At 37.9% G+C, this 15135-nt stretch overlaps 1 protein-coding gene across 1 annotated transcript in view; it reads left to right on the top strand.

The window, feature by feature from the left end:
- Positions 1 to 5109: 5109 nt before the first annotated feature.
- Positions 5110 to 15135, top strand: part of ELF1 (E74 like ETS transcription factor 1) — a 100163-nt gene continuing 90137 nt past the window's right edge. The window contains exon 1 of the mRNA XM_065404487.1: positions 5110 to 5188. The gene's annotated coding sequence lies outside the window, so the exon portion shown is untranslated. The remainder of the gene's footprint in view (positions 5189 to 15135) is intronic.

Genomic DNA, 15135 nt, shown 5'->3' with positions numbered 1-15135 from the left:
CCTGAGACACACCCTTCCCTAGTCTGATCTCACCCCTTCTGTGAGTCCAAGGTTTGTCAGCATTTCAGGCTTGGCAATGGTTGCTTAGAGCAGCATCCTCTCTGACTCTGTCTCTCTTTGCCTTGTGCGTCCCCTGACTCCTGCAATGCTTCAGGCTCCTCCACTGAATCATTCTCTCCCCCACCTTGTGTAGAAAGTCCATCGTTCCAGGGGGATGGATCAGTTCTTGACAATCAGTCAATGGCTGTAGATCGGGGTAGTCAATTATTTTTTGTCAAGGTCCAAATTTCTTGGTCAAGGTATGGTCAAGGTCCAGACTCCAGATAAAATAATAATAATTGGCCCACGGTCTGCCTACTCTAGATTCATGTTTCTCAGAGATTGTCCTTAAATGAAGTCTCATGTATCTGACCTTGGCAGGGTACTGTCTACAATTCAATACAATACACTAAGCTGCCTTGTGCAATTTTAGACAAATGTTCAGCACGTAGTAATAATTATACCTTGTTCTTATATAGAGCTTTTCACCAGTATATCTCAACATCCTTTACAATGCTGGTCATTATCCCCATTTTACAGATGGAAAAACTGAGGCACAGAGCAATGAAATTATTTACTCAAGGTCACCCATCAGGCCAGTGCAGAGCTGGAACTGGACCCCAGGTCTGCTGAGTGACAGTCCAGTGCTCTAGCAATAGGGTACACTGCCTTTCTAATACAAAATGGAGTTCACAATATGATACAGAAATATACCAGTCTGTCACATCCTCATTTGAACAACTGCAAAAGCTAATTATTATTTAATTGAGCCCAAAATTATCATTAGTAATTTGGAAGAAAACTGATGCAGCAGTAATGGTGAATATGCATCTGCTTAACCTCACATTAAATATGAATGCATTTTATATATGCTTTTTAAAAAACATGGCCACCACAACTAAATTAGAGGCACTGAGAAAATTCTGCATAGTTTATAATCATGCTTGACTGCAGTCATTTCTAACCATAGCTGAATTACCATAAGAGAGAGAGTTTGTCCGATAATACATACACACACACACATACACACACACACACACACACATATATGTTACAGTTACTGTAATAAATGTTAAATTCCCTGTTGGGATTGCATATGGTTTAAAATTGATTCTCCTCCATGAGGTCTTGGAGCAAAAGTGCTCTTTGGAAGGGAAAAGTTATAATTTCAGTTGCAGCATTAACTATCCACCTCATAGAAAAAAGACTTAAAATGCCATATTGGTTCTCTACATATCCAAAATACTGAAATCTAATTTATAGGACTATATTTCTAAAAGAAACACGCCCAGGTGCATCGGAGTCAAATTTATCAGGGTTTTCATACTCTTCACAGGAATCGGCAATGCAGGAACAAAATGCATTTTCTGGTTATCTGGGCACATGGAAGATAGTATTAGAATTATGTGGATGAAGTGAGAGAGAATACAATATGCCTCCCCCAGGAGCTGGATAATATGTTCTGACTAAAATAACATCATAATGTTACCCCTACTGAGGCCTTTTTCAGGCAAGAAATGAAAATGAATGTATAGTTTGGTATGGAACTAGAGGGAAATGACATTAGTAACCTTTACGTGGTGAGTGGTAAACCAACTACTGTTGATCAGCTTGTTGTTTCACATCCTTTCCTAATGTAGGCTGAAAAATACCTTGATAAAATATAGCTGATAAAATCATCTGTATAATTGCACTAGTCATTGGAAATTGAGAGCCAACTTCTGCCCTGTCTTGCATCCACTGTGATCCCACTGAAATCATAGAGAATGCACGTAAAAACAAAACTTTAATCTTAATTACTAAATATAACTATAACTAGTAATCAAGTGGAGATAGTAACTTCCATAAAAATAATCCATTTTGCTTAGTGGCTATTTGTTCAACTATTGTTTAATTGCTGGTAGATGTTGTTTAATTACTGCTAGCTATAATTGTATTTGGACTGTTTCCATTCAGCTACCGAATGAAGTTTAAGCTTCTCATCTAGCATTGTGCAGAGCATTAAAGTCATCTGTCTACTTTTCTGCTCTTGTCTTCTGTTGTGCTCTACCTTGGCCCTATTGCTCCACCAGTAATAGCACTCTGGTCTTTGTGCCTTTCTCTATGCCTGCAATGATCTCCATATCCAATGCACTGGACTCATCCCTCTTGAATTGATTCTTTATCCTCAAAGGTAAAAATTCGAGTCCACTTTCACTTCCTAGTCCACTATCAAGCCTACACGAACATCTTCCCAATTAAAAAAAACAACCCATCCCCCATTTTTGTTTGTTCTGACTGAAATTTTGTTAGTTCTTTGTGTCTCTGTGTGTTTATATAATCATAGCCTCTGTCACAAAGTGCTCTACAATGTCATTACCTGTGTCTTGTTCAGCTTTAAGAATACTCATACCGTTCAACAAAGAGTAGATTGTAATATTTAGTTGTCAAGGCTGATTTCCCCACTCTGGCACGTCGAGTGCAGAAGGTGGAGGCCTGCAAGGATTTTAAAAATTAATACTTGCCACTCCAGGCTTGTATTAAACCCCCCCAAGGTTACAGCTTTTCTCTGACCTTAGCTTGGTAAACGCTGCCACCACCCAAGTGAAAAACTGTCTCTTGCAAATCCTGGAAAAATTCACTTGGGAAGTTTTCCCTGAGGCCCCTCAGCTTTTCCACCCCTCCCTCAGGGAAGCTGAGAAGAAAACAAACAAAAGGGAAACCCAGCTGTTGCTGTTGCCACCAGCAAATTGACCTTTTAAGACACAAAAACCAATCAGGTTCTTAAATTTTTTTTATTAAAAACAAAAAAAGAAAATACACCTGGAACTTAGGCTTTTGCTAAATCTTAAAAAAAAAAAAAAAAAAAAAATTCCAAAAAATTAAGCATCCAAAATAGCTTTCTTGGGGGCTCAGCTTAAAGGTTACAAGCAAACAAAAGCATCTGGGGTTTGCACAGAGGAATCCACAAGCCTTACAGAAAACAAAAGAAATATACCTAATCGCGTCTATCTAAACATTCCCTGTCCCAATGAATTCTTCTAGGTATGGACGATGAATTTTCATACCTGGTCCAAACTTTACACAGCATTTCAGCTGCCCGCGCCCCCCGGTCTCTTCAGCCCAGAGAGACAAAGGGAAAGTTTTTTTCCCATTTTAAAAAGTTCTAACCTTCCCATTGGCTCTTTTGGTCAGGTGTTTACCTGGGGGACTTTTTAACCCTTTACAGGTAAAGCAAGCAGCCACCAAGAGGGACTTTATAGCTAACTGGCTGGCTGGCTGTCCATAAAATGGAGCTCCCGCCCCCCTTCATTTATTACAATAGTTTAATCACCTAGATAGCACATTGAAAATTGAGAATTTCAAAGGCCGAATTTCCTTTGATATACATATATGTTCCAGTTGACTTCAGTAGGAATTACACATATATATGATAGGGCAGATTTTGGTCCTAAGAATTTAAATATTTCTCCCATTGTTTAGGGCAGGTGATACAACTTTGAAAATAAAACATCATTTGTCCCTCAGATGTTATTTCAATTAGAAAAATAGGATAGAACTATCACGGTTCAAGCAACTGCACCTGAATTCCCCCCCTCCACGGTCCACCATGGGCACCCAGTCTTAGGCTTCTGGCTCCTCAGGCATCACTTTTCTTGGGCAGAGAGACACGGCTCCCTCCTGACTGGGATATTTCCAGGTTGCACAGTTCCCTGCCTACACTGAGTTCCCCAGCAAGTCAGACTACCTAAACAGGCCTGCTTGGAGCTCCCCTTAGAGAATATAAACAGTGTAATCGCCCTCTGTTAGAAGTTACCCTTTATAAGCAAGCATATTTATTCTTAAGGTGAAAGCATTACAGAGAAAACATATTAAAAACAATAAAAGAATATACATGCCTGCTTATAAACTTATCAGAGATCAACCTCAATTCCAACAAGGACTCTGGTAGGATTCAGTCCTTCAAACTCCATCAAGGTGTTTTTCTGTCTTCACAAGTTCTTAACAGCTCTTAGTTCAGAACAAGAATACCCATTAATCTATGAGTCATTCTTTTATACAGTTTAGGTTTAAAGGTCCCCTCCACAGCTTGAAACTTCAAAAGGCTGAGTTCTTGCATAACCAAAGGAGGTATAGTTGCATACACGTCTCCCTGGGAAACCCATCTCACTTTGTCCCATAAATTCATTCTTGTCTGGCACAATAACACTTCCTAGGGCTACATGCCATTCCACAATAATACATAAACTTTACATTTTTAATAAAATGGACTCCAAAGCTACTTACATTTAATTCATTAGGATTTTTCAAGGATATTGCAGGAAATTGCCATAGCTGTCACCAGAATGTAGTAAGATGTAATTGTATATTTTATGTATCCCCAACTATTGTCTTCTAAAGAGCAGCATGTCAGGTTATGCAATTAATGTGAAGACAGAAACATTTTTTACATTTTTTATAAGGTTACATTAAAATGTTTTACATTTATAAAGGCTAATTAATTTATTGTCTCTTTGCACATGCAAAGATTAGGTTTCATTCAGTCAACAAGTAGCACAGAAAGACATATCTAATATCACTATCTAAATTGTTCCAACCCTTCTTTGTTCATTGTTTTGCAAACATAACAAGCAGGTGCATTAAACCTGTTTGATTTTTTTTTATTTTTATTTTTTTACAACTTCAATCAACAGCACCAGTGACTTTTCTGTTCTCTGCTGCTAGGTAAAAAGCATGAAACATTATATGTTTATTTCCTTAGCTTTTGACAAATTAAGTGCTTTCTTACAAAGTGAATGCCTTTCAGTCACTTTCTAAAATGTGGTTTTAAATAGCCAGTAGTGCATGTTGCACTAACTCTGCATTTCAGTTTGTTACAAAGATTATTTGGCCTTTGCTCTTGCTAGCTAAGGTGGGGCTGGGTGATTCAGGTTGTTCTCTTTTCCCTTCTTACCTGCAGATTTGCATGTTTGACCTAGCAGAGTAATTGGGCCCACAGCAACATGGGCGTGCCTCCCTGAGAAACACTTAGTTTCATGTATGACTCATAAGCTGAAGCACAGACACCACTTCCCCAATCTACAGTAGCCATTTTAACTGCATAAAACTGCTGGATTTCTTTTTACTTTCTGGCTCTTGGGACTATGCAAACACTTTAAAACAAATTAAGGTAACTTTTCTGTCTTGCTGTGGTACAGTATCTAAATAGGAGTGATAATTCTAATAGCAGAGTAGGTGTACCTGTTGAAAAAACATGGCTGTATGTTCTTTACCTCTGTTAATGTATGAACTCAGTCACATGCTTGATTGCACTTAACTACCAGGGGAAAACAAAGAATGCCAGTTCTTGTAGGTTTTTGGCCTTGAGGGCAGAGCATCTTTTAAAATCTAAAAATCTTTTGTATACCAGAAATTCCTCAGATGTATCATGAGAGTGAGACTGAAAAAAAGAAAACTTCCTGTTATAGTTTAGTAAATACCGTCAGTTCTGTTGCACTTTACGTAAATAATGATTATTTAGTATTTAAGTGCTGTGTAAACTAGTTTTTTGCTGTGTGTTTTTCAAAATGTTAAGTGGACTATATTGTTTCTGTGTTCCTGAAAACAATACACCTGAAATAAGCCTTAAAAATTGACAATGTTTTAAGTGTTATCGCATTTCATTTCATGTATGCTTATTCTTAAAATGTGTTAATATTTAATACTTTAGATGCGCTGCTGGTTTGACTGCTTTAAACACGGCTCAGTTGATTGTAGGATATATTAGTCTTTTCTAAAGCTGGGTACACGTTTCTGTTGATCTGTTTGTCGTGTAGTAGAGAATTTCTGAAGGATATTTGGGCAAAGTATTACAGCACTACATTGCACTACAGACTCTGGTTGCATTTGCTTTGTTATACTTGCTAAGGTTTGATTTTGAGCTGCTGTAAACATGGTGGATTTGTAATTGATGGCCTGAGAGTCTGTTTCTACTGAAATATCCTATAAAAACCCACTGTCACGCTGTATAATTTAAAATGGAACAAGAGTTTAATTTCTTTCATAGAATAAAAAATGGATATATAGTTATCCTTCTCCATACTTCTGGTCCTCAGAGCTTAGGATTTTGTATTTGATAATGAGAAAGGCATAGTGTAAAAGGGATTAGGGTTAGTGCCATTTGTACAAGAAAGGTTGTGAGGAAATATGCAGTGTTCAAAGGCTGTTTTTAAATGTTCAGTGGGGAAAAATACACTTGCTACTAAAATAAGTGTAACTCACGACTGCCCGCGTTCACACACTCACACACACTTCGAAATGGTGTTAAGTCTGTTCCTAGTCCTGTAGTTCCTATTTGAACACAATTAATTTTGATTTCAGTTGGAATCTTGTCTGAATGAGAACAGTAGCCTTCAACTCTGTATTTTAATTTTTCAATTAAAAACAAAACTCACTTAAAAATAAAGTTGAATTTCTTCTAAATTGAAAATCTGACACACTAGAGGAATGAAACTATTTGTAATATTGTACATAGGGGATACTTTTCAGTGTCATTTACTGTTCACTATAGTATAATACCTACCTCACAGAGTAGAGTGTTGTAGAGTCTTGCTTAATATAGTAATCATCTACAGTGCAGGGAGGGAGGGGAGAAATTATTAGGCTAATAGTGCACACTTTGGGTGCGACAGCCTTTTGCTTTTAGCCATCTGCAGTGTTTGCTAATAGCTACCTTGTGCATCCTGGCATGTCTTCTTTTTCTTGTCTCTTAATTTTAGGTTTCATTTTTAAACACATTTTAAATCCCAGGTTTTTCAAGAGGGTATGCAATGTATACTTCCCCTGAGAAAAATTATCTTTAGTAGAAGTATAAGATAAGTACTAGGGAACAGATTAAAAAAAATTTTTTTTTAATATGTTGTGGAAGATTTTTGTTTGTCTGTTTAAAAAAATATTTACAATTTGTTGGACTATTTGAATTCCTTTTCTCTCCTCCTACTTCCCCATGATCATTGATGTCCTTTTAGCTATAGTTTTGGTCTATGGTAGCCACCTTAAACTCACTGTCTAGTGTTAAACTTGAACTAACAGAGGGGACCCCTGGCTTCTCTCCATTCCCTCCCCTCCTTTACTTATCTTGCAAGGTAGCTGGAGGTCTTTAAAGAGTTAATCTTAAAAAGTTGAATTAGCAGTCCCAAAACAGCTCCCAAATTGCTGGATGCTTCTGTAGTGCTGTTGAGGGCTAGAAACTGTTGCTAGTTTTTTTTCATGTAGCTCTTCAAGGAGAAATCTCTGTTCATCCTATAGGCAAAGCTGTTGTGTCCAGGCTCTTGGATACCGTGATGAGGGTCTGGTACAGGAACCTGAAAAGAACAGAACCAGATGCTATAACTAAACTAGAATGAGTTGAGAAACTGGTTCAGGGCTCCCAATTGCTCCTTTTAAAGATTAACTTCAAAGATCTCCCACTGAGAAGCAGAAATAGCTGGACTGGAAGAGGAAAGGTGGTGGTTAAAAGCTCTGACTGATTTTTCCAGCTGAAGCGTGGGTGTGGTATGATATGTCTCTCAAAAAAAGTAAAGGTGATTTTTCTATACATCCATTAGACCTGATAAGTGCAATGTTTTCTCTGGAATTTTTTTTATTGACAAGGTCCCAGTTCTGATTGCTGGGAGTTTGATGCATGTCGGTGACAACATCCTATAGGCCAACCATCCAGTCAGAAACACAAGGCTTTGGACAATGTGTAATTGCCTCTGATGTCTGTGGAAACTGTTAGTTCAGTGGTGCATTCCTCTTCTCAGGCTTCTTGGGATGAAGAATTACCTGGCTTCACTCCTGTCTGGAATAGCTGAATTTGTATGTGCGGAAATAAAGTAGAGCTGAATCAGGTGAACTGATTCAAATGCCTTTGAAAGTGTTTGTATCAAAAATGTAGGATTTCCCTTTATACCAGAGGGGGGACTTTGATCTCCAAAGTAGCTTTCACTTTTTGATCGTTAAGTAAAGGTTTCTAGGCTTTCATTTGGCAACTTTCACTGATAATTTTAATACTGTACTTTCTCGTGAATTTTGTTGGATATGAGAAGAGCAGAGACTTCCTTTCTGAGAGGTGATTAAATACAGGGGTGGGGGAATAAATGTACAGTCTTGTTTGTGACCCACTCTGTAAGCAGCATGACTGTCCTAAAAGTTTAAACTTACACTTTACTCATTACACTTAGCTTTTGATACCATTGATACGTTTTAGAGCTAACTTGCTTTGTTAAATCTGACTGTGTCTGGGGAGGAATATTTAAATATTTGTTCTTAAGAGACTATATGTACTGAAATTTGAAGTCTTTTACTTATCAGTAGTCCACAGCTGTAGTGTGAAATCCTCTAGATACTCTCGCTCTCTTGACATAAAGGGACTAATCTGTTCAAATAATGTATTCTTCAGTATCATTCTGTCTGAGGGCCTGTCCTAAGGCAAAGTTACCAACTGTGCTCAATCTTTGTGCTGATGGGATCCCATTAGATAAGGACTAAAGTTTATGCATTCTTACCCTGAAGTTTGTTAGGATTTAACTACCCAATAACCAACTTTAGTGATGATAGGAATTGTATAGCTAACCCTCAGTACATTTAATTGAGAATTTGTCCTTAAAGAGATCAACCATCTCATGTCATATAGAACTTCATACTGGATTAGAATTCTAATCTGAAAACTGCATTCATTTTGCTAGCCTCAAAATGAGCCTTCAAAGTCCTCAAGTTTTTTATGTAAAATTCTTCCTTACATTGGAAAAATATGGCTATCTTCACTTGCTATGAATAGAAATGCCAAACCTATAAGTTGACAATTTGGAAGGAATGCTTTCAGATGGCTTGAATAGTATTTTCTCTGTGTTTCTGTATTTCGAGACATAAGTCTAAATTACTTTTAAAAACCTTGTTTAACCAGGAGTCAGCTGGGCATCTGATCTTAATTAGTAGGGGTAATTTTTTTGCATCCTTCATCCCTTTACCTGTTTTGTACCTGTTCAGTAGGTGAACTAATCGCTGTCATGACTTAATTTGAGGACTCTTTTTCTCTTTGTCTAATTTACCTAATGATAAGTAGAGATGACTACCAAGTTGCATGGGCCTCAGTGAGGCCTTTAGGATGGGGAGAAAGGAGTGAGAGCTTGAGTGATTCAAACTGCTCTTGACCGTTTCAAGGAAATTGGTAAGGATGTTACATGTATTTTGTGGTTTATACATATTATTTCATCACTAAAAGTTTTCTCTCTAGATCTCCCCAATGTTTTTAATTGGCTGCTTGACAGATAAATATTAATATAACTGAAAGAGATTAAAGGAAAAATACTTTTCACTCTCTTTTTAAAAAATTGTTAACGTTCTGATTTGAAAACACTTTGTCTATGTCTGTTTCACTGTTGTTCCCCTGACTAGTTATCTTTTTGTTTGTGTGGGTTTTTCACACTGCAAAAAGGGAAAGAAATGTTTTAAAAACATAGTAAAATGGGATTGTGAAAATGACAATTACTGCTTGTGCTAACCAGGGATGGTGTATATCAGAAAATGCTGATAGTGTCATTTTAAATTTTCTATTACGTTTTCCCTACTTGTGGACATTATATGTGGAAGAATTGATGCTCTGGAATTAACATCTATAATCTTTCAAGGATGTGCTAGCATGATTTATTGTAATCTGGGTGCAGCAGGCCATCTCTCCAACACAAAGTGTCTCCTCTTTAAAAAGTAAGCTTGAAAATAGTGCCTTTGAAGTCACTAGGAGTCTCACATATGCATTTGAGGGGAAAATACAGTCTAAAGCTTTAATTGGAGCCCGTTCTCTTGTCCAGTCCCATGCTACCTGTGTATTTGCTGGTCATGAAAAGATTTTCTACATTGCTCCTGTGAACTCTATACCTATAACTATAATTGTTCAAACTTAAAGTATAGGCTGTTTAACTCTTGAGAGACACAGGGTGGATGAGGTATATCTTTTATTGGACCAACTTCTGTTGGTGAAAGAGACAAGCTTTTGAGCTACACTGAGCTCTTTTCTGTGTAGCTCAGCAGAAGTTTGGTCCAATAAAAGGCAGTACCTCACCCACCTTGTCTCTCTCATATCCTGAGATCAACACGGCTACAATACTGGAAACAACTATGTTGTATTGTCCATTTAGACATGTAATGTGGCCAGTAATGTTCAATGTTGATGTGATTAGCTAGAAAGAGAAAAATAGTTAATTTTGCCAAAATTTGCAAGCTGTCCTATGAAAAGAGTTGTCAATTAATACAAATTGTGAGAATTCACGCTATGGACTCTTAGGGGCCTTGAAGCAGCACACAAATTACCGGTAATTCTGAGAACCTACGCAGGATCTTGTATGATGCACATTTTGGGGTGCAGCACTTTCCAACTCATGTTATTGACTAAGTGAATGCTATTCTTTTTTTCTTTAAATGTACATTTTGTTCAAAAGGAGAAAATAAGGAACTATAGACTATAGAACCATATATCAGAGGGGTAGCCATGTTAGTCTGTATCCACAAAAACAACAAGGAGTCCGGTAGGGTGACCAGATGTCCTGATTTTATAGGGACAGTCCTGATATTTGGGCTTTGTCTTATATAGGTGCCTATTACCCCCCACCCCGGTCCCAATTTATGACACTTGCTATCTGGTCACCCGAGAGTCCGGTGGCACCTTAAAGACTAACATCAAATAAATCTGTTAGTCTTTAAGGTGCCACCGGACTCCTCGTTGTTTTTATAGAACCATAGAAGCTTCTGTATTGTGTGTGGTATTGGGGTTTTTTTCTGCCTGTTTGGATATACAAACAAAAATGAAACTTTTTTGTATTGAGAGGCAACTCCATGACACTATTTGTTGGAATAGCAGAGAATGCTTATGAAGTTCTCACTAATACTAAACTATGTCTATCCAAAAAGTGTATTTATTCTGGTCACCAGCCAAAAGCCAATATCAAAATAAGTATAACAAGGAGTCTGGTGGCACCTTAAAGACTAACAGAGATACAGACTAACACGGCTACCCCCTGATACTCGAAATAAGTATGTTTTTAAAAATCCAGACACCAAGAAGTAAAATTTTAGTTTGTCTAATATAGCCATAATTTAGGAAGCAGCTAATTAATAACACATTTAAAATGTAAAACCCTTCATAGAACATTCTAGCTAGCAAGAAAAATCCTTATTGTTATAATTTCCCCTAAATATTTACTTCTAGAAGATGTGTGTATGCTACTGTAACTGCCTTCCTCTAAAATGAAGTGTTAATATATTGGATTAAATACAAGCCAAGTGGACCTTTAATATTATGCTCTGATTAGCTTGTATTTAATATAATTATAGCAATAATGGGTTGGAATTAATTTCTCTTACACTTTCCAATGTTGAGGCTGTCAGTCAAATGACAAAATAAGAGTCCAAACTTGTAAGTGCTCAGATAAAATAGGGGAATCTGAGGTTTGAAGGAGAGATTTAGTAATATAAGGTTGTGTGATGACAGAGACTATTTGTTTAACAATGTATTGCTTATATGAATTCTGATGCCTGTTTGTATTTCAGAACTGTAGGCATCCAACATGTGGCCTACATCTAGCAGTACTGGAAAGTAGTTGTTTTAATTAGCACTGCCAAGAATCCCTATAGTGTGGACAAGACTATGCCATCATTATGTTAATATGGTCATGTTAAAAAATACATGTATTCATGGGGGGAGAAAACACTAAGGTAATAACTAGATTGTTATTATTTGTATTATCGTAGCGCCTTAGTGTATTATCGAAGCCCCCGTCATGACTAGCACCCGATTATGTGAGGCGCTGTACAAACACAGAATGAAAAGACAGTCCCTGCCTGATTAGGGAATAGCCATTGCACTCTTTGAGAACAGTCCATGGAATCATCACTATGGATAGGATACCGTGCTGGTGAAACTACTGCACTGGTTCCATATATATATTGTACTAGATTTCAATAAAATATGAATGGAAATCTTCATGAGTCAGGAAATGTGCAGACTCTGTTTTTGTTGCTGCAAACAAGTACCTGTAGAAAATTTGGGACTCAGAAACAGAGAATTGAACTAAATCCTATATGCATTCTACTGAGACATTTGCCAGCTTGCTTTCAGTGTATTCTTCTAAGGTCTAACATAGCCTAGAATATATACAGAACTCAGTTTATAATATCTATCCAAAATAATTTTGGTATTTGTATTTATGGACTGGAAGGGTCCAGGTTCTATCCAGACTGTTCCACACATCTTTTTATCTGAATCCTGCTGTTAAATTCTCATGCTGTCCCAGCCGCAGGTCTCCCTATGGTCTGGTCTAAAAGCAGGCCTTGTCTACACTACAAAAGTTTCGCTCACATAGCTAGAGCGGCAGACCTTCCCAGTATAGATGCAATTTACACTGGCGTAAAAGTATAGCTTACACCAGTTCCCCAAGAAACGTAAACTATACTGGCAAAAGCACTTTTAGGCCAGCAGAAGTGTGTCTGCACTAGGGCTTATACTTGCATAGCTATATCGCTACGGTGTGTGTTTTGTTTGTGGTGGGTTTTAACTGACATAATTATGATGGAATAATTTTTAAGTTTAGACTAGGCCTGTTTGCACCAGTTTAACTGAAGCTGTGATATAAACTAATTTAATTCAACTGTTACAGCTTTGTTCATGACCACTCTGACATCTGTTTAGATCAGGGGTTCTTAACCTTTTTTTGAATCACACCCCCAATTTTTTTTTTCTAAATTGAAGCCCCCTACACCCTTGTACAAAATGGGACTTTTCAACATTATCTAGATGGAACTGGGGCCATTAATACTCTGATTCCAATAAGGACTGGTTTAAATAAACATGATAATAGAAAACTTGAGAAGGTAATGGCTTTTTGGTGGGGGAAGGAGGTGCAAACAAAGTCCTAAAAGGGTAGAAACAAAAATATATATATATTTTTTGAAGCGTATGGGAAGGAGACATAAGGACAAGATATGGGTTACTATCACTTTTTAAAATGTTTACTTTTTGCTACAATGAAAGCATACTAGCTATTCCCATCTGCTAAGGCAGGGTATTCAAATGAACTGATGACCTTTGCACTCAATCTGAGGAGACAAATGAGAGAAGCAGACGTTAGGGGAGCTTAAGCCTCTTAAAATTTCTTCTAACTGAAAAGAAAGGTAGAGAAACGCTAAAGAATGTTTTATTGTTACTAAGATGAAACATATAAGAACTAAAAAGAATTTTAAAAGTTCATTGCTGGCGATTGCCTGCACGACTTGTGTGATAAAATATTAACTCATTGCACTGTACTGCCTCTTAGTGCAAACAGAATAGTTAGTTATTGTGATCTGCTTGTTAAGTAAACATTGTAAACAAACAAACAAACAAACAAAAAACCTCCCTGGTTATCTAGAAAATGTCTTGTTCAGTATGTTTGTTAAAGGAACACTTTTGGGTTAAAAATCATAATTGTTACCTATTAAAACGGATTAAAATAAACCAAGTCCATTAATGCAGTTTATTTCTTCCCCTACATGGAGCCTGAACAATGGACACAAACTAAGTCAGTTTAACTCAGGGGTCGGCAACCTCTGGCACGCGGCTCGCCAGGGTAAGCAGCCTGGCGGGCCGGGCCAGTTTGTTTACCTGCCGCATCCTCAGGTTCGGCCGATCGCGGCTCCCACTGGCCGCGGTTCGCCTTCCCAGGCCAATGGGGGCGGCGGGAAGCCGCGGCCAGCACATCCCTCGCCCGCGCCGCTTCCCGCAGTCCCCATTGGCCTGGGACGGCGAACCGCGGCCAGTGGGAGCCGCGATCGGCTGAACCTGCCGACGCGGCAGGTAAACAAAATGGCCCGGCCCGCCAGGGTGCTTACCCTGGCGAGCCGCGTGCCAGAGGTTGCCGACTCCTGGTTTAACTTTTGTTTCTGGTTTTACATGGAATTTCATACACTAGTACAGTGCTGCAATGTGTAGGTTTCCCTGCTGAGGCACTAAGGTTTTATTCAGGTATGTTGGTAGGTTTGGGTACATCAAATAAGTTGATTTGTTTTGTGGAAAAAAGCTGCTGCGTGGAGACCACTCAATCCTGCTGGTATTCACTTTCAAGTCTCTTCATGGCCAATTCCTGCCCTACCTATCGTCTCTCATTTGCTATTGAGCTGTTGATGCTATTGAGCAGTCATGTCAGTCTCCATTGCCCACTTATTAAATTTTCGTTCTTTCTCCTGTGCTGCCCCTCACGCTTGGGAGAAGCTTCCCGTAAACATCCACAAAACTATCTCATTATCTACCTTCAAACACTCTTTTGCTTTGATAATGGCTAGGGTGCTAGTGTGCTGAGACCACTGCCTATCATGCTGACCAATATTGTCTCATTGTTTCCTTGTACTCCCCTTTCTATCTGTATCCATCTGTTGTCTCTTGCCTTATACTTAGATTGTAAACTCCTTGGGGCAGGGACAATTGTTTTGTTTTATGTTTATATACCACCTAGCAAAACGGGGCCCTGATAGCAAAAAATAACAACAACAAAATAGTTTTAACCAGGTCAGTTGAGGAATACAAACTGGCTACCAAAAATATAATGGTGCATCACTATAGTGACACAGTATAGAGTTTCAGGGATAAATTTTCAGTTTTAATAGAATTCAAAGATCAGAGTTAGTGTTTTTTACATTTTAAATCAGTAACAGTCTCTGTTGAATATCATGACATTTCATTTTTAATTTTTGGTAAAATGTTAATCTGTAGAAACATGCCAAATTCTTGATTGTATCAAAAAATCTCATTTATTCACGCTTTCTTTCTGTATCAGGTTAAATATTTAGCTTGTTCTAGGCACACATTAATTTGATTGCCTAATTTTGTAATATACAAGTGTACTAGAGACTATTATGCTTGTAAACATTCCTTTTTGTATCATGTGGCAGACAGGAAATCTTAGTAATACATTGTAAAAACATATCGTTATGATCTAAAGCTTTTGCTGTAATAAAATGTTCACTCTGTAAGTGGAACAGGGATGAACTTCCAGGGTTAAAAAGAATATCTGAGTCCCATGTAAACCAATTCTGGCTCAATGTCAACATCTCTGCCATCCCAGTTTTCCT

This window comes from Emys orbicularis, chromosome 1 (assembly GCF_028017835.1).
Source record: "Emys orbicularis isolate rEmyOrb1 chromosome 1, rEmyOrb1.hap1, whole genome shotgun sequence".
NCBI lineage: Eukaryota > Metazoa > Chordata > Testudines > Emydidae > Emys > Emys orbicularis.
This window is presented reverse-complemented; position numbering and strand designations above follow the sequence as displayed.